General features: G+C 37.7%; 1 long non-coding RNA gene across 1 annotated transcript in view; it reads right to left on the minus strand.

Annotated features, from left to right (window-relative positions):
* LOC101696527 (uncharacterized) overlaps nt 1-23,874 on the minus strand; it is an 88,305-nt gene extending 64,431 nt beyond the window's left edge. Inside the window, exons 1-2 of the long non-coding RNA XR_204713.4 lie at nt 22,942-23,874; nt 2,790-6,561 (exon numbers count right to left, since the gene is read on the minus strand). This is a non-coding gene — a long non-coding RNA (uncharacterized LOC101696527). The remainder of the gene's footprint in view (nt 1-2,789; nt 6,562-22,941) is intronic.
* Between the last annotated feature and the right edge of the window lie 480 nt (nt 23,875-24,354).

The following is a 24,354-nucleotide window of genomic DNA, read 5'->3' on the forward strand; positions in this document are numbered from 1 at the left end:
CAAGTTTTAAAAAAAGAGGAGGAATGGAATATAGACTCCAGTGTTTTCAAATTTCTAAAAGACAGTGCAACTAACAGAACTTATAAATAAAAACTACCTTTGTTTCCTTACTTTCAAGGTAAAAATCAATAAGAAATGTTTACATCTGTTCAAATAGATTTTTTCCAGGCAATTTATATGTTATATGCCAAATAATTACTTAATGTTGGAAATTTATCACTTGCAATCAAATGACTGCAGAAGGTTAAGCTGTTGTAGAGTTATTGTTCTTCTCCCTTTCTGGCCCTCATAACAGACACAAAGCACAACTAGGCAGAAGCCATCCTAGGTGTGGCGGGAAGAGGGGCAGATACCTATACCAATTCTCACCCCATTTCAAGCTCAATCCAGAGTTTTGTTTACAAAAGCTTTAAGTTCTCCACTGAGCTACCTTTTGTGATGCCAAGAGGTTTTTGGTTGACATTCATGTCAGTGCTATTATCAGATTGGCTGCCTTGGTGAAGTTTCTGAATTTTCTGTTCAAGCTAGAGTGCCCCACACTTGGTTAACTCAGACATCTGGAAGCCAATGGTGGGGAAAGAGAGCAAAGGTTAGGAAAAAAATAACACTCAGTAGCAACCAGCAAAACAGACTTGACTGGAGCAACAAGAAGGCCCTGTAAACAGACATTAGCTCTTGTGGCAACAGCTCATCTTGTAAAAAACAATGTCTCACTGCCCATCTAATGTCAAAAGATGAAAATAGGTATAAAGAAATAAACGAAAACCATTAAAATATCACTGCCCAAAGACTGCCAATACTAACACTTTGATACATTTCTTTCCAGTTTTTAAATACATATTCTATACATATATAAGTAAAATTACAAAGAAATGTAACAAGTATTTTTCAACTAAAAAACAAGATGATTTTAAACATGCAGTTTTACGTCCTGCATTTTAAGTCTAACATTACACTTATATATTTTCCTATCATTACATATTTTCATAATTTTTTTTAATCAGACACATAATTGTTCCTCCTACAGAGGGGCAAAATTTATACAACCAACCTTTACATATTGTTGGCATTCATGTTGTTTCTAACTGTTGTTGCAAATAATGTTTTGAAGAATATCCTTGAAGTGATATCCTTATAATTCTGTCTATAGGATAAATTCCTAGCAGTGGAATTATGGGGTGAAAAGGACTTTAAAACCTACAGCCAAAGTCACCATCTACAAAGCTGTCCCAAGTCCCGGTTTCAGGGGCAGCTCATGAAAATAACTATTTCATGACATCCTACCAATCCTGAGGATTATCTTTAAATTCCTTGGCTTATTTGAAAAGTGGGAAAACAATGCTTTCATATTTTAAAACTTCTTTTTCTTTGCTTAAAAATAAGTCTGAACATTTATTGACCATGGCAACTTAACTATGAAAATCCTGATTTCCCTTAGAGTGGACTTAGAGTGCCATATCCCTGAGAAAAATCAACTTCCACAGGAAGTGTGAAGACAACTCTCTTAACATAAATATCACAAGCTCCCTAACAACCTTCATTTTAATAATAATGCCAAACAATGGATTCTTTTCTGCCATATTTTGTAATATAGTCATGCCAACTTTCAAAGGCTGACGTACTCTGGAATTAAAAGCAGACTGTGGCAAGAGACATTGGCAGCTCTCCAAACCAGAATGACAAGTGATCATTTCTGTCATTCTGAGTCCACAGGGTATGGGGCAGGGACACAGTGCCTAGTGACATGGGAATTCATCAGCAACCTGACACTTGTTCACCCCTCACATGTCAGAGACCCTGTTGACAGTTGGGTCAAATCTACAGAGCACTTCCCAGAATAATGCCTTTAACTGCTTAAAATAAAATACATAGAACTATAAAAGAATACAATTATATTAATATTGTTAACAAAACACTTATAAAATCTGTAGCATGGTAATTTATGTGCTTATTTATTAACAACTATATAACAAAATCTAGTGGCAGATCAAAAAGTTATCATCATCATTGCAAAGATAAAGATATTTCAAGTAATGAAAATATTTATTTCTAGCAGTGACAAAGTCCAAGTTCTGGAAACACCATCCTGGGCCATTGCCTACATTTCTAATGAAGGCAACACAGCATTTCAGTGAGAATTTAGTAAAAGATGCAATTGTCTTCGCATATTGAATTCTTGAATTCTCACCATGGACTTCAGGTTAAGAACTTGTGGTCACATGAAGTGCTCAGAAAGTGGTTAAGTTATATAAATGCATTATCTCCACCTCTACCCACCACTAGCAATTTGACATTTTCTCTGGGCCCTATCCATTTTTTTTCTTTTCTTCTCTAATTACTACCATTCTGGGAAGCTGTTGGAACAGCACAGTTGGGTTGGCTACAGTGGAAGATCTTAGTCAAAGGGTTGAAGTCACCATGTTAAAAACACTGTGCTTGATGAAGTTGTAGATCTCTGTGCTCTGATCACATACTACAGGTAGCACCATTACACCACACTGTGACTTAACAACCCATCCTTGAGATTCAAAAGCTCAGGGTTCCAGCAATGGCTTCCCCCCAACCACCAGCTGTGTTACTGTGAAGACAAAGCAAAACAAATAAACAAACAAACAAAAACCCTTGTCATTCTCAAGCCTTAACTTAAAAAAAATTTGGAAAAAGACTATGTCTAAGTTCTCCCAACTCTCAAAATATTTGACATTAAAATTTTTTAACTTTCATTGTATTTTGAAAATAACTGTATCTTTCTGGAAGAGTTCTTGAGCATGCAGAAAAGAAGGCCTTACCTGTTTTCTAAAGTAAAGCTTCTATCCTCTTCATTCCTGTCAGCCCCCTTTTTCCATTTTTTCTCATGTTCCTTGTAAAACACAGAATTTTTCTTTTCTTTAAAGCTACAGAGTTTGAATTCTTATGTTGATTCTAAAGTAGAACTTGCAGTTTCTCTGGGTTTCCAGTCTTGCACAGCCCTCCTCCCACTGGATCCAAATTCCCAGGAAGCTCATCTCCATCTCAGCATTGGTTCTGGTGCTCCCCATGCTCTGCTTATGGGGCACCCTGCCTTCCTCAGTAGGGAAATTTTCCTTCATGGGCTTTTTTTTTTTTTTTTCTCCTTTGAGGCCTCAGGCAGAAATTTCTTTCAGTGTGTTGTTGCATGGAACAAATAAAGTATTCTGTTCTCTTACTCAAATAGAATTCACAGAGTAAATATTTTTCATGGCTTTTCATTTCTAATCACCTAACATTTTAAACACTTGGCATTCTGCTGTGTTCAAGTGGTTGAGCACAGACTCGGGAGCACCCTGAGCTTCAGGTGTCAGAGAACAGAAGGCTGGATAAATGGGGTAGCCTGGCAGGGACTACCATCGGCCCCTTGGGCCCTAAGAATACTAACAAGGCAGAAGGGAGAGACACAGAGGCAGCCTGCTCTTGGCAAGCCCAGGCAGGGTTTCCTTTGATGTGAAGTCTTGCCTATATTGCTTTGTATGTCTGCGTTGGCAGGCAGGAGGCAGCTCCCTTCCAACAATGAGGTGCCCTTGTGTATTGCTGCCATCCAAGGAAACAGAGATGCTTGCAAGTGGCTCCCTGGGTGATGGGAGAGGGGAAGAGGGGGTGCCTGGAGTTGCTGAAGGAGGCAGGGCACACACTCAAGGACAGCCCCAGTGCGGAGGTGAAGATGTTAGCAAGGAAGCAGGCCTGGGATTTATACCAGAGCTCTCAGAATATTTTACTGACTGTACTTTGAAGCAGGAACAATTTAAAAGAGATACAGAGTAATTAGGAGCAAAATGATGAAAGTGATTTCCTTTGATGGAAACAAAAAGAGATTTAGAAATGCCCATTGCAATTATCTCAAGTTAGTCTGGGTCAAATACTGGCTTGTGAATGTTAATCACCGCAGCTGGCTAGACTTCTTGTAGGTTTTGTGGAGGTCATTAGTGCTGTTCTCTAATATTTCCAGTTATCTCTCCTTTCAAACATGAGGTAGATTGTACTTTCTGGTTCTAACCAACAAATAGAAGTGATGTGGTCTCCTCCTGGATGAAATATTAAATTACTGATTCGAGATCCTCAAGCACACTCTTTCTTCCCTGAAATGGGTACCCCCAGTATGGGGATTCCAAAATGTCAGTGTTCTCCCTCCAATCCATAAAGGATGAGTAGCATGAGCAAATCAATCTTTTTGGTTTAGTCACTAAGATTTGAATGTTGTAACAGCAGCCTAACCTAGAATATTGTTAACTAATAAAGGTCCAGAAGATTCCTTTCCTTGTCCAATTGTTGTCACAGAAATTAGACCCTGAACTGTATTTGAGTGATCCTTAATGTCCTTAAAAAATCATTCCTACCTTATTTAGGCAAGGAACTCTCACATCCAGGAACTGAATTCCTGGGAGAGACAGCATTACAGGGCAACTGTTTGTCCTATCTTAAAGCCTTAAGCTTTGGGAAGCCCAGAATATTGTCGATAAGAGCTACAATTGGTTCAAGAAAAGTGTCAGATGTTTATTGAGTATTGTTTAGCCTAAAAGAGAAACTCATCTACTGAATTCATTAATCAAATCTCTGCATATATTTCTGTGGTCAAGGGAACCTCAGTCTCCAAGAAGCTTGTAACGTAATAGTGGAAAAAGTAGGAATAGAACATAGTTGGAAGAAACTCACAGAATCAAAATAACTCAGAAAGAATTCAGGCTGAAAATCAGAAGAGATATTAGAATGAATAATCAATAATGTAAAATAGGAATAAAAGGTCCAAAGGGGTAGGGGTAGTGGGAGGGGCAGGGGAAAGGAAAGAAGGGAAAGGAAAAATGATGAGAAATGGAAAAAATGGAAATAAAGTCTTTGTAAATAGGGAAGGGTGGAGGGCGTGAAGGGAGGGCTAGGAATGGGGAAAAAATAAGAACCAAGATGCATTATGTAAAGGTACAATTCCCAATGAGAAATGTAATTGTGTTGTATACCTACAATGTGCCAATAAAAGAATTTAATACAAAAAAAAAAAAAGAAAATCAGAAGAGACACAATTTGCATTATACTGAAAATAATTTGTAGCCCTATAAAGCACAGAAGAAGGGATACTGATTGACCCTTCCTTTGAGGTACACAAAATCTGCTGTTAATTCTAAGAAGCTTTGAGGAAGATGTTTTCAGGAATTACTTGACATTTAGAAGGTAAGATAAAATGATGGGTCAGGAGAACTGACAGCAATACTTCTTGCAGATCTTAGAAAATGATCTAAAACCCAAGTCAAGGTGGCTTTCCAAGTGGTCACTATACAGGGTTGTTCTGAGGGACCCAGTAGGGTGTTACATTTTCAGGTAGACAAATAATATAAAAGAAGAAAAGTCAAGTGGTAGAAAATGGAATGATACGGGTGTTTTGTTGTTGTTGTTCAGTGTGGTACTGGGGATCAAACCCAGGGCCTTCACACTGAACTCTTTTTAACCCCTTTTTAAAAATTTTATTGTGAGGTCTTGCTGAGTCACTAAATTTCCCAGGCTGGGCTTGAATTTATAATCCTCCTGCCTCAGCCTCACAGAGTGCTGAGGTTACAGATATGTGCTACGACACCCAGCTAATAAAGATTTTAAAAGATAAAGTAATCCTAGTAGAAGTATTCCAGGAAAAAAAATACTCCAGGAAAGGAGGACAGATCAAAGTGACAAAAAATAACATCAGCAGAAGAATCTAGATTATCACTTGGAATGGAGTAATAATGGAACCTGAGAAGTTAAGAAAAGAAAGACAGCAAGCTTCTATGACAGAGGACTGGCTTGTGACAGTCATGTGACTAAAATTTGTGACTGTCCTCTAATGTCTGTCCTCATCTTCTTTCCTTGGATGGAAGGCCCAATTTTTCCCTAAGTGCACAGCTGCCAGAATAAAGATTGCATGTCTTAGATTTTTCTTCAAATAGGTATAAACCCCTGTGAACAAAGAGAAAAAAAGAAAAATGTATCATGTGATCTCCTTAAAGAGAAGAGAATGCTCTTATTTTTCCCTTGCCCTTCCTACTGGCTGGAAAGTAACCATGATAGAGTGGGCTAGATCAATCATCTCGGTCAAGGAAGTATGTGTCAGGATAGCAAAACTAGAAGAGAAAAGGAGCTTGAGTTCCTGGTGGTCATGGAGCCAACATATCCCTGGATTGCTTACCCTTGAATATTTTTTTAATATGAGAGAGAAAGAAATGTTCATCCAACTTGCCACTCTTATATTGAGTTTTCTTTCACTCAAAAGTTCAACATCATTCTTACCAATTTGAGAAGTTATCTTTGACATATATACAGGTACTTCTTATTTTGTTCTTTATAATTGTCCATATTTCCTAAGTTTTCTACAATGAATATATGTAGTTTTTGTAAACTGGGAAAAATATTTCTTTTTTTCAGGTGAATGAGAGAAAGGCTGAAGAAGAAATACCCTGGGATAGACTACACTTTGATGTCCTTTGTAGAGCAAAAGAGCCTCCAACTTGAATCACTCTTTTAATACCATGTTGACTTGTCCTTGAGAGACTTTTCCTTCTGCCATGCAAGTCTTCTTGTTGCCTTTTCCTGTAAAGTTTCAGTGCAGAAAATAGAAACTGTTTTAGATAGCTAAAATAGATAGGAATTTAACACAGGACATTGGGTACAGCATAATCATTAAAAGAGGGGGAGAAATGTGAGGAAGCCCTGTTAAAGATCATGCTGCTACTGGGTTTTGCGGTTATACCCAGGAACCTGTGAACCAGAAATCAGGAAATCATTGTCAGTACCCAGAGGTCAAGAGATGGCTGCCAGTCTCAAAGCTGCCCCACATTCATGAAGCTGGACACTAGTGGAATGTGAAGTGGAATGTGGAGTTTGTCTGCTACAAAAAACATTTCTGCCAAAGCTACCACTGCCATGAAAATAAGAATGGCCTCTACCAATATTTCACCATCCAGATCTTATGGGAGGTATCTCATTTCTGGGACTGCACCTAAACCCTGATAACAGGGGAGGCTGAGAAATGTAGTTGTGATAGGGATGTATGTAGGTAGGGTGGAGATGAATCCTGGGTGCAATAGAAAATACTTGGCTCCTCTCTTGCTTGTCCCCACTAAGTTTTCAGACATTCTCAATGTCTCTTAGGTGGCTTTCCTGCTCACGATTTTTCTGTAGGCATTTAAAAACTACTGTCATGCAATTATTATATGTTAACAGTGTGTTAGACACTTCCAGAATGATACATGTACCTCAGTACATGTACAGAATGATAGCATGATTCAGGTCATCTGACCCTTCCTCCATTCAAAAACTATACAATAGTCTGCCTTTACCTGTGGTTTTGTTTTCCCTGGTTTCAGGGACTTGTAGTCAACCATATTAAATATTAAACCTTAAAAATATTAAGAGGAAAATCCCAAAAATAAGCAATTCATAATTTTAAAATAACTTTTATTCTATTATATTGTCATAATTATTCTACTTTATTTCAGTTATTGTTGTTAATCTCTTACTTCCATAATTATTTATACATTAAACTTTATCCTCGTGTGTGTGTCTGTGTGTGTGTGTGTGTGTGTGTGTATGTGTGTAAAGGTATAGTGTACATAGGACTCAGTACTACCTGTAGTTTCAGGAATCCACCATGGGTCTTGGAACTTATCCCCATTGGAAGAACTATATTGTATATTCAATGCCTATCAGATACTCAAAAGAAATCATAACTCTGTTTTGTTTTGGGGTTTTTTTGGTCAAAGAAAGTTCAAGGGTGAGCCAGTGGTGCAATGGATAATGCGTCTGACTATGGTTCAGAAGAAAATTCAAGCGCCTTAATTGAAACCTAACAGACTCTCCAGAACCTGACCTCAACTCATGTTTGAAACATTACCTTTTGTTTCTCCACTTAGTGAGCCCTCATGGACCAAGAAAACCAAATGTTTTCCTGTTTTCTACACAGGCATCTCTTTCTGCCATCAGCACTTTAGCCTCACCTTCATTTCTCTTCTATCTCCTGGGGGCAAAGTGTTGCAGCTCTCTCAGTACCCAGCTCAGATGTTACCTCATCTATGAAGTCTTTCCTGATGCAGTACAGCTAGAAATCATCATTCCTTATCCAGAATTCCAGGAATTTGTTTTATTTTGCTGCCATGGAATTTAGAACAATCTATCTTCTATTACAGATTTTTGTGTAAACATCATTTCTTTTCTAGTACAGCATAGACCACAGAGGAGAAAGGATTATTTCTTCTTTATTTTTGATTCCCAATAGTGTCATAGTATGTGTTAAATGAATAAATGTAAAACTGGAAAATAGTTTTTACCCTCAAAGGATGTATAATGTAATACTAGAAATAAAAAAGTACCATCAGTCTGTTTCTTAATATATAATATATGACATTATTTGCCCGAAATTTCATTCTTCCTATATTACACATGTTCCATCTCTTATTGAACATTTTGCAACAAATAAGCTTATTTTGTTTCCCTTACATGTCTTGTTCAATTTTCCTTTCCCATTATTGCTGCAATTAAGTGGGTAATTTGTATCATACTATTTTCCATTTGTTACCAAACCACAAATAAGATTGGCATGCTTCCTTATGTCTACAGCAATAAAAACAACAATTAGTAAATTATGTTTCTGTGTTTCTAATCTAAACCAACAATTAGTACAAAAGATGTAGCTTGGTTGTAAATGATGGGGACCAGGTGTATTTTAAATTTTCACATAAGGAAACTACATTACCAATTCTTTTCATTCATTAACACCTCTACTTTTAAAACAAGGCATAGACCTTAGTCCTTTTTGTCAAAGCAAAATGCCTTAACATAGAATTGGAAGCATTATAATTAAGCATTATAATTAAAAAAAGCATTATAATTAAGTTGTACGCTTATCTTCCAAACATAGGCTTTACCCCTTATTAAGACAACAATGTTTATAGATGTTTAGGTTTCCTTTCTCAGGCCTCTTTCATATGCCCTTACCTTAAACTAGTTTATAGGTTCTTCAAGCAAAAGTCCATTCTTTCTTCCCTCAAGACTCTGGCCCCTAGTGTTCAGTCTATTCTAGTTTTCAAGTATGAGAGATCAAATAATGTTTAATATCTTGATTTCAAGTAGGTAGTTACTACTGAAAATAGGTTGAAATTGTTATGCATTTTTTGTGCACAACTGTCCCTCCAAATATTACCTAAGCATCTGCTACCCCCACTGTTTAATGAAAAATATTTTTTCTAAATATCTCTAAAATCATACCTAAGTCTGTTATATAAAAGATAACATGATCTGGGGCTACAAAATGAGTAGGCTAGTGGCCATCGATAGAATTACAAAGATATGGGCTGTACATGCCATTATTGAAATAGAAACACATTCTAGGAGAATATAATGGGAAGAATAATTACTTCCTGGGGTTTATCTCTACAGTCATTGAATGTTCATTCATTAAGCATATGCCTTGGTTAGGCTTCTCATTTTTATTAACAGCCCATAACTCTACTCTCACTGGTTGGTCTGTTCATGTCAGCAGTGTAGACTTTTGTGCTCTAGCACAAAAGTATACCCTTTAATCCTCTGTTCATATTCAGAATCCACTTGAGAAAAATAATTTTACAAAAGGGTTGTTCAAGGGCATCGATGCCCATATGTTACTGTATGGATTAAATCAGATCATAATGGGGCTGTATACTTCGGTGTATTGTTTTATTTTCCTGTCATTTCCTTTCTCCAAATTGGTTCCTTAGCCTAAGCCGTCAGCCTACAAAGAAGAAACAGAAGTTCCATGGCATCTGATGGAAGTCACTTCTCTATTTGCAGTAGGCATTGAAGTTTGGGGTGTAGTCAGATGTATCCCACAGTACCCTCATTCTGAGAACAACGAGCAGTAAAGGTGGTGAACATAAGAAAAAAACTATTCATATCCTGTGTGGAAGACACTATTCCAAAGCCATTCCCAAGATCATCCTTTGCCTCCTTTTCTCTAAAAAGGCCAAAAGGGCAGATATTTATTTTCCCAGCCTCTTGTAGCTAGGGATGTTCATATGATCCCATTCTGACCATGAAACATAAAAGGAAGTCTGTAGGGGAACCTCTAGGCTGGCAATTGCTTCCTGATGAAAAATAAGGATGGAGAAGAGCCCTTTAGGCTTCTTTTACCTCTTCTCCCTGCTTTGACCACATATGTGATGCTAAGAGTTACAGCAGCTCACGTGAAGCAATGAATCTCCAAGTGTGATGGAAAACAACACTCCAAAGACAGTAGATAAGACAGACAGAAAAGGCTTGCATCTCTGATGACATGATTGAACGCCTGCCTACTTGTGTGAGAAAAATAACCACCAACTCATGTAAACCATTCTTGGTTGAGTTTTCTGTTATTTGAAACCTAGTGTTCCCTGCCAACAGCCCAAAATTTAGATTTATTTTTATTTTATGGATTGTTATAACTTTTTAAATTTAGCCTTCTTCTCTCTTAACTGTGGCTATCAGGAAGTTAAAAAGCTGTAACTTATGTGTACCATGACCCTATAGGGTCTGCTTACTTTTGTCCTTGGATTTTTTAACCCATGTTTTCTTTTCAGCCTGACTCCTTGTTTTTTTGTACTATATGCATTTTTATAAATCAATTTTTTCTGGACTATTTCAAGATATAAATAAATACATAAATAAACATAAAAATCTCATTCCATTTGGGGATTTAGAAAGTAGTTTTATTAAACATTTCACAGAAGGAAGATTTCTATTCCCTACTCTTTACTAATTTTAAATTCATTATTTTCAATAATTCCTTTTAACTGTGACCATTAAAAATCACATCTATATTAAATTCAGCACTCATTCCAAAATCTTAAACTAAGAATCTACAATTAAACTTCAAGAGATCAATAAGCCTCCTGATGAAAGCAAAATTTTGTTGGTACGAATAAATGTGTATGTTCCTGGGCATAAGTCTGAGGATTTCATTAGATTTCCAAAGATGTCTGTCATTCCGAGAAAGACTAACGACTACTGAGCTAAACTACATTTATCCTTTTGAGGCCCTCGCCCCCTAAATCACCATAGTGATTCATTTGGGGTTTTTGCTTTTCTGTTAAGACCTTAAACTTCTGTCAGAATGCCAAAGAGTGAATTATTCTGGGAGTACACACTCAAAAAATGTTAGTTGACTTGCATCAGTATTTAATTATTTATGCTGCATTTGGTGTCTTTTGGAATGGTAGTCACTGATTGATCATTCTGGAAGCTCTGAATCCATTGGCTACATCCCACTGGGTTTGATGTGTTGGAGACACACAAATCAAAGTAGTGTGAGGGAGGAGAAAAATCATTCCTTTCTAGGATAATGCATTTTTCATGAGAAACAGGTCATTACAGAGCCATTCCATCAGTGCATGCTCTCACTTTACCTCTTCATCCTTCCCCTCTTGTCAAATTATTTCTCCTTCTTCCTTTCCTTTCAGTGTTCTCCCTCTGCTTTATTACTCTGAATTTGATTATTTTACCATCTCCCTTCATTAAAAGATCTTCATGATTTCTGCATGATGTATATCTTTGTGCTGTTCTCATGTGTGACTGTCTTTCTGCTCCCTTCTTCATTCACAACGTGGCATCTGTCTCCTCTCCAGCTGCTGTGCATTACACTGTCACATTCCACTTGATACATTGCACATATTTTCACAAACTTATAATTTCAATTCCAAACACATAAGAAGACAATGCTCATATCCTGTTTTACTATAATATATTGATTCTCCCTGAAGATTTAATTTTATTGCCCACTGTAATCTTTTTCCTATTTCCTTTCACATCTGTGAATACAAACCAAATAATTTACTTTTACCAGTTTTCTATTGTGTCATGCAAATTCTGTGACAATTTCCTCCCAAATGATAGACCTAGAGTGATTGATCCATCACATTCCTCAGCTCAACTTTCTCTTCTCTGGTTAAAATTAGAGATGAGTTTAAGTCAGACAGATTTTTTTTTATTTTGAAACAGGGTCTTGCCATATAGTTCAGGCTATCCTTGAACTCAGTATGTAGCCAAGTTTGGCCTTGAACTCTCAGTGATCCTTCTGCCTCAACCTCCCAAGTGCTGGGATTACAGGCGTGTGCCACCAAGCCTGGCTAAATCAGACAGATTTTTGAAGAAGATTTCTGTCATGAGAAGGACAACTCCTACGATGGCGGTGGTGGTGGTGTCTCAGTGGAAAGCACTTTCATGTGTCTGTTGGGAATTCTTCTTTTTTTAAAAAGCAGCTGAATAAGTTATAATTTTTACCAAAATTTAATTACATGCAGAAAGACTAAACATCTGGAAACCATCCTGGGCAATCAGTATAAATTTTTATGGTGAATCAGAGGCCTATATTATATAATAGAGTTTAAAGATTACAGTCTTAATGATCTGTACATTATTTATAAAAAGGTTTTGTTTTAAATTTCTTTAAGAAATCATTAAAATTCAAGGCATTCATGAAACAAGAAACTTGACACTTTATTTTTTACTTTACGTATGTCTTTCTGAGGCCAGTAGTGTTATTGGAGGAGAGAGCTTAGTATTGGTTTGTTTTGAGTTTGTATGCTTTTTTCTTGAAATTGTTTCTTCATGAAATTTAAGAAGAAATAGGGATCCTGCCCCAGGCAAGTAAGTGGGAAAACAATAAAACTCAGAAAATACCTGGCATGAAATCCCCTTGCACCAAGTAATACTTCAAATATTAAGCTCTCCATAAGCATGAGCTAAAAATGATAACATTTCAAAATTAGTTTTTTAAGGAAAGTTCATAGTAGGAAAGTTGATCATCTAAAATTAGCCAGGCTGGGGATTTAGCTCGGTGGTTCTGCCACCTACCTCGCAAACACAAGGTCCTAAATTCAATCCCCAGTACCAAATAAATAAATAAATAAATAAAAGCCAAACCTACCTCTTACTAACCTAAAATAACAGCCTACATCCCTACCCAATAGGACCCCAAAATAATAAATGGCATCCCACCTCCATATTAACTTGGCTTGAGCCCAAGAATTAATACACACATGACACTCAGTATTGCTTCTTTAAAAAAAAAAAAAGTGGCATTCTCTTTCTCCAGGAGCTCTCTCAGAACAATAAGGTGGTACCATAATCCTAACTAACATTCATCTTTCTCACTGTGTCCCAGTGTGAAGATGCAGAGTGGCATGGGAATCATGGTCCCAGTTTCAGTAGGTTGGTCTCAAACTTTCTATTCTGAGTCTCCCATCCAAAAAGAATCATGTGTCTTCTGCTGAAAACTGATGACCTGAAGAACTAAAAAGCTGAGACAGGAAAGAAAAGCTAGGAAAATGCTAGTTTGTTTTTCTTTTTTCATTTTACAAGTGAGTCATAAGGATATAGGATGGAAAATGTTAGAGGTAGAAGAATAATAGGAACCATGATAAAGGGTTGGGAAGAAGGCAAGGAGGAGATGAAGATGAAGAAATAATAGAAAGAGAAAAATTCAGGAGAAGGAAATAGCAGGTCCACATTCTAACTTTTGTGGGCCATAGAAGCTTTTACCTTTATGAGTCTCTTCATTAAAAGATGTTAAAAATTGGATTTTACTTCTGCATTGGAGTAAAGAGGAATATACATTTCTTCACTTGATCTTAGCCAAAAGGCCAAGAAGTGATGAATATACATTTCTTACATATGAAAATACTTTCAACTTGCAGGTTCATTTTTTTCTGATTTTAAAAGAAATGAAAACATTTTCCTATGTTCCTTGAGCTGTTGTGAGCCCACAACACTGGGCCCACTGTGCCTAATGGTTAGGTTGGCCCCAGCAGATGAGTAAGGGAGAGGAGGAAAGAACAATATTCTAGGAAAGATGAATATTCATTCATAATTGAATGGTATTTGTTTTAGATAAGAAAAATGTCTTCCCAAAGTCTCATGTGTTGAGAGGTGAGTCCACCTCTAAAACTTGTTCCCCTTCCCATGTGCTTTATTTTAACCAGTGTTGCAAAACTAGAACTCAGACACTGATTCCCAACTTCTCTCACTCTCTCAACCACCCATTCTTAGCCATCAAGGGCACCAACTTCCCCACACGATGTCCTCACCATCACCCTCATGACTGCTTACGTGAATTAGTGCCATCTCCTCCCACAGCACCTCTTTAACTACAGTCCCCTTTGATCCATGTCTCCACTGCTACCCTAATGTTGCTAGATGGCCCAATAAGGAAAAGAAAGATTATATCACTACTTCACATAATTTCTTTTAGTAACTCCTCATTAACTTATGAATATGGTCTCTTTATTTATTCAGAAAAAGAAGTATTAGAAATCTCTGTATGTGAGGACTTGGATAAAAAGATGCACAAAATAAGTAAGGTCCTTGCCTTCATGGAAATTTACAGTCTAGGGAACTCTAAAGGGAGTGAATAGGAAGCAACCAGTAGAAGTACTGATCTAGATAACAGCCACTGATGACTTTCAAAAGGCAATCAATGTTTCAAACTTGGATGGGAAGATGTTTAAAAAAAAGTCAATGGAACCATTCCCATGGCTCTTCAGTGCTCCTAGAATTCCATGAATATTGTCAAATTGCTGTATACATTTTTATACCTATTTGCGTCCCAGCCTTTTCTTGTAGAGAGAGTCTCATGTATTTTTCCCAGTGTCTAAAGCTTCTACATGGTACATTTTTTTCATATCACTTCTCTGTTTATTTATGCCCTTGCTTTGGTCTCCACTTCCCCAAAAAAAGATTTGGGGTTTCCTGACCCATAGCAGAAATTCAAAAAAGTATTTAACAGTTTTACACATGAGAAAATGAAGACCCAACAAGGATAAAACTGTTGCCCAAATTTAACTAGCAGAATTTCCTCTAGAAACCATGTGAAGGTGGAAGGGTCATTACAAATGGTAAATTCCCATCACAGGAAGTATCTGAGCACAACTTTGTTATTGTGGGTTATAGATAATCCTTAGATCCTTATGGTCTTGTCTAAAATATGAGGCTACAAAGTACAGAACAGATTAACCATTGATAACTCTTTATAGAATTTTTTAACTTTAACTACATTCTACAGTAATTTGATCTCCAAGTTCAAGATTTCAGATATTTTAAGGAATTTTTGGTTAAAGCCTACATTTTTCTAAACAAGTTTAATAGGTTCTCAACAAATATATATTCTAATAAGTATCCCAAATTATGTTTATCTATATAATGTAAATTTGTCTTTTAGAAAATGAATGTGGTATAATAAAAACATAATACATTTTGAATTTTGCCCAGGAAAGCAGTTTCAAGTGAGTGACACTGAATGCCCTGATAGAATAATGCAGTTTCTAGAAATCCCACAAAGCCAGCCAAAGTTGTCAATGAAACAAGAATTAGCTTTGAGAAATATTTTTGGTACACAGATGCTTCTAATGAGTATGCTAAAATCATGTGAAATGTCCTCATCAGCATCAATGAATATTTGTTAGGTTTATCATGTGGACAAATTAATGACGATATGAGAACACTAAATGTCCCAGCCTGAGTGTTGCCTCAGGATGCCCCTGGGATTCTGAAGCCAAATTTTGCTTTAATTGGAGCTCCTAGCTTTTGTTTTGTCATTCAACCTCCAAATTATAACAAAACTAATTATGAAAATATTATTCTTACATACACTAGGGTGAAATCATTCTTGAAAAAAAAAAGCTCTGAGACATTTTGGTAGAATTTATCTCCGCTAAAAAAAACCTTTTGGTCTATTCCATGACAGCTATGACATCTAGATTTTATGATTATATACATTCAGTTCTATCTATGATTTCAACAGTTATCTCTGGAATCTACATTAAGCATTTTGCTACCTCTCTTGAAATGCCAGAGAGGTACCTAATCTAGACTTAACTTGTGAAATTTGCTAATATTTTTCTAAAGCCACCTAGTCACATGCCTCCTTTCCATTTTGTGTTTGGTGAAAATGAACTGCAAGCCCGCTGCAGACAGGCAGGTCTGCGCAACCCCTACCGAGGTCCTGAGTCACACGGAACATGCAGAATCAGCCCGCACCCTGGTGACAATCCACTGGACCCCCACCCCCACTCCTCTGTACAGTCACCTGGTTCCACACAACAAAGACACAGAGGACACGGGACCACCAGACCACGGTACTGAGTCCTGCTGCTCCCAGCCCAGAGGTAGGGGCTTCTGAGCCACCATCCCACTGCTCCTGGTCCAGAGGAAGGGGCTTTCCGGCCACCATCCCTCCCACTGCTCCCAGCCCAGAGGAAAGGGCTTTTGGGCCACCTTCTGCCCCCCCGCTCATGGCCCAGTGGAAGGGGCTTCCAGGCCACCATGCCTCCCACTGCTCCCGGCCCAGAGGTAGGGGCTGCTGAGCTGCCATCCCACTGCTCCTGGACCAGAGGAAGGGGCTTCCTGGCCACCATCCCTCCCACTGTTCCCAGCCCACAGGAAAAGGCTTTTGGGCCACTATCCTTACCACTGCTCCTGGCCCCTGTCCCACCTCTCCCAGCTCAGAGGAGGTAATCCATGCAGGCGGCAACAGCCCCCCCCACCCAGTTGAAATGAGAAAACACATAAACAAGTCTCAAAACCTGACTTCCAGATCACCTACAGCAACCTCAAAGGGAAAAGAGATGGAACACGCTGATACTCAACCACCTGGATCCACTGAACTGGCAACAAAAGGGGATCTGGAAAAAATGAAAACAGAAATAATTTATTAGATAACAGGAGAAATTGTGCCCCTAGTGCAAGACATGATTAATAAATCTAGAGAGGAGCTCAGGAACATGATGGAATTCCAACTTAGGAAACAAATGGAATCCATAAAACAGAAGCAAATAGATTTCCAGGACATGAAAAACTCCATTGAAAGTCTACACAGCAGAATGAGACAATGTGAGGACAGAATTTCAGATATAGAAGATAAGATTGCAATTAATGACCAGGAAAAGAAAAATTGCTTCAAAATTATAAGGGAACATGAGAAATCAATCCAGCTGTTGCTAGATGATGCAAAGAAGAATAACATAAGACTGATTGGAGTCAATGAAGAAACAGGAGAGAGTGCAGATGACATAAAAAAAATCTCTTCACAGAAATAATGGCAGAAAACTTCCCAAGCAGGGGAAAAGAGAATGACATACAGATAAGTGAGGCATATAGGACTCCAAATAGCCCTGTTCAAAAAAAAAATCTACACATAGGCATATAATTATTAAGATTCCAGAAACTCAACAGAAGAACAAAGTTCTCCAAGCAGTTAGAGAAAAGAAACAAATCACATACAAAGGAAAGCCCATCAGAATCACAGCAGACTTCTCAATGCAAACCCTCAAGGCAAGAAGAGCTTGCAGTGTTGTATTTCAAGCTCTAAAGGAAAACAGCCTCCAACCCAGATTGATGTACCCTGCAAAACTATCTTTCAAAATGGATGGAGAAATAAGATACTTTCATGACAAAGAGCACCTTAGGAACTTCATGAATACCAAACCAGGACTCCAAAGAATTTGACACAATATCCTAGGAACAGACATTGAGGATCACAACCCCAGGAAGCAAAGCAGAATGAACCCATCTGGCATGACAAGAAATTAAATGTAAAGGGGGAGAACCCAACAAAAAGAAAAAGTCATGGCAATGACAAGTCAATACATTTCAGTTATAACCATCAACGTTAATGGTCTCAATTCACCAATCAAAAGAAATAGAGTGGCAGAATGGGTTAAGAAGCAAAGTCCAACAATATGCTGCACACAAGAAACACACTTAATTCAAAAGGAAACTCACAGACTGAAAGTTAAAGGGTGGAATACAATACTCCATGTGATGGGAACCTGAAAAAAAGCAGGAGTAGCTATTCTCTTTGCAGATCAAGTAGATTTCAAACCAACACTGATTAAGAGAGACGAAGAAGGACACTACATCCTTGTAAAGGGAAGAATCCAAGAGGAAGAGATGACAATCATAAATATCTATCCACCAAACACTAGTGCACCCAACTATATAAAACAAATATTAACGGACATGAAAAGTCATATATGCACTAATACAATTGTAGTGGGGGACCTCAACACCCCACTGTCACAAATAGAGAGATCAGCTAGACAAAAAATAAGTAATGAAATATTAGAACTCAATCGTACTCTTGAACAAATGAACTTAACAGATGTTTACAGAGTCTTCCACCCCACAAAATCAGAATACACATTCTTCTCAGCTGCACATGGGTCATTCTCCAAAATAGACCACATACTCACACATAGAACATGTTTAAGTAAGTGCAAAGGAATTGAAGTTATCCCCTGTATATTATCAGACCATAGTGTGATGAAATTGGAGATCCATAGCAAAAGAAGCTCAAAAAATTTCATAAACATGTGGAAATTGAACAACACACTTCTGAATAACCAATGAGTCACAGAGGAAATTAAAGAAGAAATCAGACAGTTCCTTCAATTAAATGACAATGACAATACAACATATCGGAATCTATGGGAAACAGTGAAGGCAGTCTTATGAGGGAAATTCATAGCAGTGAATATGCATATTAGGAAAACAGAATGAGCCCAATTAAACAACCTGATGCTGAACCTCAAGCTTCTAGAAAAAGAAGAACAGGACAACCCCAGAGCTCATACAAGGGAGGAAATTATAAAGATCAGAGGAGAAATCAATGCAATGGAGACTAAGAAAATGATACAAAAAATCAATGAAGCCAAGAGTTGGTTCTTCGAAAAAATCAACAAAATTGACAAACCTTTAGCCAACCTTGTCAGAAAAAGGAAAGAAAAGGCCCAAATCCATGCAATTAGGAATGAAAAGGGTGAAATTACAACAGACCCAGCAGAAATCCCAAGGATCATCAATACCTACTTCCAGAACCTATACGCCAATAAGATGGACAACACAGAAGAAATGGACAGATTCCTAGACATGTATGAATTACCAAAGTTGAACGAAGAAGACCTAAAAATTCTGAACAACCCAATATCAACCAATGAAATTGAAAATGTAATTAAAAACTTATCAACTAAGAAAAGCCTGGGCCCTGATGGCTTCACTGCTGAATTCTACAAGACATTTAGAGAGGAACTGCTGCCACTACTGTTTAAACTCTTCAATGAAATTGAAAGGGAAGCAATACTCCCAAATTCATTCCTGGAAGCAAGCATCACCTTGATCCCCAAAGCAGAGAAAGACCCAACCCAAAAAGAGAACTATAGGCCAATCTCACTAATGAACATAGATGCAAAAATCCTTAATAAGATAATGGCAAACAGAATGCTGAAGATCATCAAGAAGATCATACACCCTGATCAAGTGGGATTCATCCCAGGGATGCAGGGATGGTTCAATATACGAAAATCAATCAATGTAATACACTATATCAATAGAGTCAAGGACAAAAACCATATGATTATTTCCATAGATGCAGGAAAAGCATTTGACAAAATCCAACATGCATTTATGATAAAAACCCTACAAAAAATTGGAATAGATGGTCTCTACCTCAAACTGATAGAAGCCATCTATGAAAATTCAACAGCCAATATCATACTAAATGGTCAAAAACTGAAATCCTTCACACTAAAATCAGGAACAAGACACGGATGTCCACTATCACCACTCTTGTTCAATATAGTTCTGGAAACATTAGCCATGCCAATTAGACAAGAGGAAGAAATAAAAGGAATAAAGACAGAAAATGAAGAAGTCAAATTGTCATTATTTGCAGATGACATGATATTCTATATAGAAGACCCCAAGAATTCCACCAAAAGTCTTCTAGACTTAATAACCAAATTCAGTCAAGTAGCTGGTTGCAAGGTTAATATACAAAAATCAATAGCTTTCCTCTACACGAATGACAGACTCACTGAGAGAGAAATAGGGTAAATAATTCCTTTCACAATAGCATCCAAACAACTGAAATACCTAGGAATCAACCTAATGAAAGAAATCAAAGACCTCTTCTCTGAAAACTATGGCACTCTGAAAAGAGAGATCGAAGATGATATCAGAAAATGGACAGACATCCCCTGCTCCTGGGTAGGAAGGATTAATAGAGTGAAAATGGCCATACTTCCAAAACTGCTATATAGATTTAATACAATTCCAATTGAGATGTCAGCAACATACTTCATGGACCTTGAGAAAACAATCCAAAAATTCATTTGGAACAAGAAGAAATCCAGAATAGCAAAAGCAATTCTAGGTAACAGAGACATGGCAGGGGGTATCACAATCCCCAACCTGCAACTCTACTACAAAGCTACTATGATAAAAACAGCATGGTACTGGCAAAGAAACAGACTTGAGGACCAGTGGAAGAGATTAGAAGGTGCAGAAACAACGCCAGACATACTCAGCCATCTCATCTTTGATAAAGGAGCCAAACACCCTCACTGGAGGAAATATAGCCTCTTTAATAAATGGTGCTGGAGAAATTGGGCTTCAACTTGCCAAAGATTAAAACTAGGCCTGTATCTCTCACCATGCACTAAATTAAAATCAAAATGGATTAAAGATCTAAACATTAAAATAGAAACTCTGAACCAGTTGGAACAGAGGTTAGGTAGAACCCTTGAAGACATCAGTGTAGGAAAAGATTTTATGAACAAATCCTCAGTTGCCCTTGAAGTAGCACAAACAATCAATAAGTGGGATCTCTTCTTATTAAAAGGCTTCTGCACAGCAAGAGAAACCACCAGCAGTGTGAAGAGGCAACCCACAATGTGGGAAAAAATCTTCACCTGCTCTTCCTCAGACAAAGGTCTACTATCTCAAATCTATAAAGAACTTAAAAAGATCAGACCTCCCAAATTTAAAGACCCAATCCAAAAATGGGCATCTGAAATGAACAGATATTTCTCAGACAAAGAAGTAGAAATAGCAAATAAATACATGATAAAATGTTCAACATCACTGGTCATTCGAGAGATGCAAATGAAAACAATGCTGAGATTCCACTTCACTCCAGAAAGAATGGCTGCTATCATGAAATCAACCAATAACAAATGCTGGGAGGGCTGTGGGGAACGAGGAACCCTGCTCCACTGCTGGTGGGAGTGTAGACTGGTGCAAGGATTGTGGAAATCAGTATGGAGATACCTCAAAGAACTAGGACTGGAAGTCCCATTTGACCCCCCTATTCCACTGCTGGGGATCTTCCCCAAAGAATTAAAAGAATCATACCACAGTGATATATGTGTGCCCATGTTCATAGCAGCACAGTTTGTGATAGCTAAAACTTGGAAACAGCCCAAATGCCCATCAACTGGAGACTGGATAAAGAAAATGTGGGTTTTTTAATAAAATGGAGTACTACTCAGCCATAAAAAATGAGAAATTAGAGACATTTATAGCTAAGTGGATGCACAGTGAGGCAATACTCTTAAGTTAAATAAATAGGACACACATGTATAAATACCAAACAGTTTCTCTGGTGTGAGAAACTGAAAGTGTAAATAAGGACTCAATATATAATAGGTAATGTGAAATAGGAAGAAAAGGGGCAAAGGGGAAGGAAGTGGGAGGGCTAGGGGAAAGGATAGAAGGGAATGGGATTAATATGAGAAAATGGAAAAATAAGAACAAAATCTTTGTAAATAGGGAGGAATGGAGGGTTTGAAGGGAGGGCTGGGCAAGGGTGAAAAATAAGAACCAAGAGAGACTATGTAAAGGTACAAATTTCCAATGATGAATGTCATTGTATTGTATACCTAAAATGTACCAATGATTAGAATGAATAATCAATAATGCAAAATAGGAAGAAAAGGTCCAAAGGGGTAGGGGTAGTGGGAGGGGCAGGGAAAAGGAAAGAAGGGAAAGGAAAAATGCTGAGAAATGGAAAAAATGGAAATAAAGTCTTTGTAAATAGGGAAGGGTGGAGGGGGTGAAGGGAGGGCTAGAAAAAAAAAAAAAGAAAATGAACTGCAAACATATGGTGCTTCAACTCTCAATTATAAACAAAGACTACTTGTCTTAAAACTTTGTCAAGGCAGAATCCTGTCTGCCAATTTTTTTTTCAAATTCTGTGTAGTAGATTGCTTTGTGTTTACAGAAAGTCCCAGGTTGTTAACAGTAAGACTGAAATACTAAACTTATAAAGATAGTTCAAGAGGAAGCAACCAAGGCAAATAGAAATTTGCAAAAGTTGTAAATAACAAAGGATAGCCAGTTGGTGTATTTATTGAGTTGCCACATCAGAGCCTCATAGTAAGTGAGTACAACATGGCTTGAGATTCGAGTTAAGCTTCTCCTATTACCTAACACAATGTGGACTTGCACATCACACTCTGATTTGCCTTCACTAAGTAAACAGTGTCATGACATCGTTTTCAACCAATCAAAGCACAGCCAGGGTGGCAAGAGAGGTGCTGAAAGAGTTCTTATGCACCCGAGAGCCAGGGTAAGGAGCATGTAATATGTTTGATAAGCTATTGTAATGTTTATAAATATAGCTCAGGGGTTCTGAGCTGTATTTATAAAATAGCACTTGTCGCTGCCTCAAAAGCTGCCAAAGTTGACTAGCAATATATCACATTTCACAGGAGGCACAACTGTGGTGATGGACACAAGGTGACCAGGGACAACCTTTGTTCACCTTTCCATCACATGGCTCTATAATAAATATTGGTCATCCAGAGTACACAAAGGATGTGGCCAGGCTTCCTGAGAAGGCAAAACCTCTCTCCCAGAGGTCAGGGTACGCTTCTGGTTCCAGGCAGATCCCTAATCAGATTTATTGTCTTTATTGTGGAGAACTACAGTTTTCCCATTAAGTAGAAGCCAGTGTGGGAACAGCAGGCTGGGTATTTATTAAAGTTGCCATCAAGTTCTCCTTTCTCTTCCTAGTCTCAAATAGGTCATGGTTCTCTAGTTTTGATTAAATCTGTCTTACATTCTAAAGTTTTGCTTTCTCTTTTATCTAGCTTCCCCAAAGTTAATGAAAAATGTTCCAAATGATCTCACCTTGCCATTTCATTGACTGGAAATACCACAAAATCTGAAGTCACAGCTACTGAGCTTGGAGGAACAGGCTCATCTTATCAGACTATCTCTTCTGTTCTTCATGAGAACACAGTCTTCTCTCAACACAGGACTGCAGATCTTTTACCAGGCCTTAGCAGAATTATAAAACAGCACTATGATATACAATACACAGTGTCATCAATTTAACAACAAACTACTTTATTATTCTAAAAGTACAAATATACAGTGGTTTTGACTTTGTTCCTACAATAGCCTACTTTGTTAGAAATTTTCAATTTTATAGGAAACATCAGGCTCAACCTCTTCCTATTTAAAAAGCAATAAGAAGAGAGTTAAATCCAACAGAAAGAACAGGCAATCTATACCTACCTTAGACTGACTGAGAAGAATTTTACCCAGAGCAAATCTTCTATCTTTCCTAACTAACAATATGCACATTTTACTGATACTGCCCAGCAAAGGAACAAGCTTGAACCAAGTCAGAGCCCTCAAAAAGAAAGATCCCTTTCCAAGAAGGATTACTGAGGTCAAAGAAAAACCAAACCTTTGTCTGTGTAGCTATTTGTCATTCCAACCAGGTATCTCACACTTCTTCTGATCATCCCAGTCAGATACAAGTATGCCTAATTAGAACTCACTGGGCATCTGAATTTTCTTGATATATTTTATAATCCTCCGTCTTAAAGAAAATCTCTCCTAGTTATAATGACAGTTAACAAGATTGATGCCTACATTTTAAACTTGTTCTTGGCCAGAAGTCACTCACAAGATGAGAAATTTCAATGATCAGAGGCAAGTCCATAGACAAACCCATTTTCCCTGTACCTTAGTCCCGAAGCTAGCCATTAGTACCTGCTTACATTTGCTTTGTTTCCTTCCTCCAGTCTCTGGGAAGCTCCTCCCACTTTACCGCAACGACTCCTCCCACTTTACCACAATCAAGACTACACAGAGATGCCAAGATCTCTAGGCCCAATTGCCAACCCTGTGTTTTCCACCTCTATGACAACTACTCCCAGCCCCTCTTGGACTTCATTCTGACATTCAGTGTTGAGAATTTAGGGGAAGAGAGAGGGCATTTTCTCTCAAGCCTCAAACCCTAATGACCTCAATGGAAAAGATCCCAGACAGCCTCCAACCTTCTCCATTCTTAGTCCTAATCCAAAAAGAGATTGTATCTAGTATCACAGTAACAATACCAAACAACAATCATTCTCTGTTTCAATCAGTTCAAATTAGTGATGTTTGCACTTCCTAATATTTTAAAGGACTGTTGAAAGATTGCCCTAAAATTTCTTTTGACATTGTTAAAAGAGTTGTTTTGGAACAACTCCAGAAAAAATTTACAAATTAGGACTAGGAGAAAAGCCAAGGCATAAGATGTTTTATATT

The sequence above is a fragment of the Heterocephalus glaber genome, unplaced genomic scaffold (assembly GCF_053883595.1).
Source record: "Heterocephalus glaber isolate CG9 unplaced genomic scaffold, H.glaber_assembly_v1.0 deba00001504, whole genome shotgun sequence".
Lineage (NCBI taxonomy): Eukaryota > Metazoa > Chordata > Mammalia > Rodentia > Bathyergidae > Heterocephalus > Heterocephalus glaber.